Raw genomic sequence first — 3,567 nt, forward strand, 5'->3', positions numbered from 1 at the left:
GAGGCGCTACTTCACTGTCAGGGCGGCTAGGATCTGGAACCAACTTCCAAGTGAAGTGGTGCTGGCTCCTACCCTGGGGGTCTTTAAGGCAAGGCTAGACAATCACCTTGCTGGGGTCATTTGACCCCAGTACTCTTTCCTGCCATGGCAGGGGGCGTGGACTTGATGATCTGCTCAGGTCCCTTCTGATCCTACTAACTATGAAACTATGACTCTAGAGGGATCTACAATTGTAGCAAACCTTTTTAATACTATGACCCATTATAGCTTACATGCATTATAATGGTCTCTACCAACCACTCACTCAGCAAAGCTTTACTACTCAATCATATTATTTTGCTAAAACATACTATATTAGGAACATATGATTAGGCACCACCTGGATCACTAAGTCCATTCCCCTGCATTCACAGGCACTTGCTAAAGTGCCACTTCAAACTTTTACAGCTGCCTATTCAAATCCTTACCTAAAATTGCACTGAGCAAAATCTGAAACACCAAAAGCACCCTATAAAATGCTTTCTGCTTTATTTGAACTTCAGCAGTATCTACATGCTCCAGTCACTGACCAGAGCCCCATTGTGGTAAGCATTGTATAAACATGGAGCAAAAAGATGGTGCCTGTCTCAGGGAGCATATAATTTAAGGTATGACTGGACATGCATTTATTGCAGGATAAAAGGATGCAGACTTTACCATGCGCCAGATGCTACACAGTTACTGCCTATATACACACACTCTTACTCTATAGCAACTGGAAGTTAGTCTACAGTAACTTAACCTTAGTAAGAGCTAAGCTTTCATTAAGAGCTAAACTATCACAGTTAAGCTTTCACGTAGAGCTAAGCTATCACAGTTAAGCTTTAAAATGCCAGGCATGCACTTGTGCAGCTACTGCAGAGCATCTGACATATGGTCAAGTCCTGCCCTCTTTTACCTCCCAGTAAATTGTCTTTGTGTTCATATTTGAAGTAGCTACAACAATAACTAAGTATTAATTTACAGCAGTTATAAACAGTACAAGTACTATTATATTTCAGAGTACTATACTAAATTAAAATTAAATTAATGTATAAAATGGCAAAGTGCTGTATTACGTCTGTTTGCAAGAGTCCACTTTATTTTCTTTCACAAAATTAGCAGCGAGTTACACGGGGCATTCATACACGTGCTCCAGAAGGCGGGGGGGGGGGGGGGGGGGGCGCGGGCGCTTTAATTAAGAGTGGCTCGTAGTATGGGGAGCAAGCAGGAGGAACTGTGCCTCCTGATTGCGAATAAGAACCCAGACTTAGTAAGGCTCACAGAAACCTGGTGGGACCCTATCTACGACTGGGCAGCGGGCATTCGGGGATACACCCTATATAGAAGAGACACGACAGAGAGGAAAGGTGGGGGGGCTGTGCTCCATGTCAAAGAGCACCTCATATCATCAAGGATTAGCTTCAGGGTAGAGGAGGGTCAGGCAGAGACACTATGGGTCAAACTACAAGGGGGGCACAGCAAAAGGGACCTTACGGTGGGTGTCTACTACAGACCACCCAACCAGGGGGAAGAGCTGGACAAGGACTTGTCCAGTCAGCTTACAGAAGCAGTTAGGTATAAAGAAGTTATTGTCATGGGTGACCTAAACTACCCAGACATTTGCTGGGAGGAGCAGACAGCCAGGTCTGACAGCTCGCGTAGGTTCCTGGATGTATTACAGGAGCTTCACCTTATCCAGGAAATGCACAGCCCCACTAGGGGTAATGCCTTGCTGGACCTGGTTCTGGCCACAGGGGATGACCTGGTGAGGGGACTGCAGGGCCTTGACCACCTGGGCAATAGCAATCATCACTGGCTGGATTTCACTATCTAGTGCAGGGTGTCAACGGCTTACACCAAGGCTAAAGCCCTTGATTTCAGAAGGGCCAACTTCAATGAGCTCAGGAGACTAGCGGGGGAGACACTGAGGGCCCAGAAGGTAGAGGAGATGGGAGTCCACGAGGGATGGTCGTACCTTGAGGGGGCGATCCTCCAGGCCCAAAGGATAACAGTCCCTGAGAAAAGCAAGGGGGGTAACACCCTTGGGTCAGCAAGGGCATTCAGCAATGCCTGAGGACTAAAAGGGGGGCGTACAACCAGTGGCAGGGAGGAGCTATCACCAGGAAGGAGTACTCCTCCTCAGTCCGTGAGTGTAGGAGGGCTATTAGGAAGGCCAAGGCAGAGATGGAAATCAGGCTAGCGTCCAGGATTAAGGGCAACAAAAAGTCCTTTTTCAACTACATTGGGAGCAAGAAGAGGGCACCAGACAATGTAGGGCCCCTGCAAGATGCAAATGGTAACCTTGTGGCTACGCCAGACAAGAAAGCTGATATTTTTAACAGTTTCTTTGCCTCAGTTTTCTTGAACAGGGCCTGGGACATCCCACCTACCAGAGGTAGGGACAATCTTGGGGATAGCTCTGTCAGGCTTTCAGTCAGTGCAGATGTAGTTAGGGATCTTCTGGAAGGGCTAGACATTTTTAAATCTGCAGGTCCAGATGCCCTCCACCCAAGGGTGTTGAGGGAGCTGGCACGGGTCATCGCGGAGCCCTTGGCCCATCTGTATGAGCATTCATGGTCATCTGGCCAGGTGCCGGGGGATTGGAAACTGGCTAATGGGGTCCCAATTTTCAAGAAAGGGAAGAAGCAGGACCCAAGTAACTATAGGCCTGTAAGCCTCACCTCGGTGGTCAGGACGATCTTGGAGAGAATCATCAAGAAACACATCTGTGGAGGGCCTGCAGGTGAGATCATGCTCAGGGTAGAACAAGACATTATTTTTCTGTGGAGGGGGTTGCACTAGATTAGGGCTGCCCAGCTGACTACCCACAGCCCGTGCAATGAGGGGATCCTAGGGGCCCACCCCCACAGCATGCAGCCTGTGCAACTTCAGGTGGAAGAGGTCAGGGATTAGGGAGCAGGATTTCCAGTCACAAGATGGTAATCAGGGGGTGGGGCACCTGTCAAGGAGCGGGGCTACCCATGCGGCCCTTCACAGCTTGCCAAAAGTCAGTAAGCGGCCCTCCGCCTAAAATAATTGCCTGCCCCTGCACTACAGAGATAAAGGGGAGACATAGGCATTTGTAAGTCAAACCTAGGTTCAGGTACAGGACTGCTACATAGGGTGACCATCTTTTTAAAATGTAAAGGCAAGATGTATGCCTGCCTACTGTTCCCCACTCCCCCCCTCCATCAGCAGCATGGACAGAGCAGGGCAGGGCAGGGCAGGGGTGGATGCAGGCTGCCTGTTTTGGGCTCAGGACTCCCCACCCTGCTGCCCTTCCCCATGGAGCTCCACACTGGTCCCATGCTCCCTGCCTGCCTGGCAGCAGTGGCGAATACAACTCCATGCCACTACCGCCCCCACTGCTGCCAGGTGGGCAAGACACACATCGCCATGGTGGCGTGGGGCTCACGGGGGAAGAGCAGCAGGGTGGGGTTCCCCAAGCCCACAGTGGTCCTCCCCTTCCCTGCCCCATGCACAAATCAGGAGGCATGTGGCCCCCATGCCCCTCCCTGACAGGTGTGCACTGCAGTGAGGAACCCC

This window comes from Gavialis gangeticus, unplaced genomic scaffold (assembly GCF_001723915.1).
Source record: "Gavialis gangeticus isolate Ggan-Ray unplaced genomic scaffold, GavGan_comp1, whole genome shotgun sequence".
NCBI lineage: Eukaryota > Metazoa > Chordata > Crocodylia > Gavialidae > Gavialis > Gavialis gangeticus.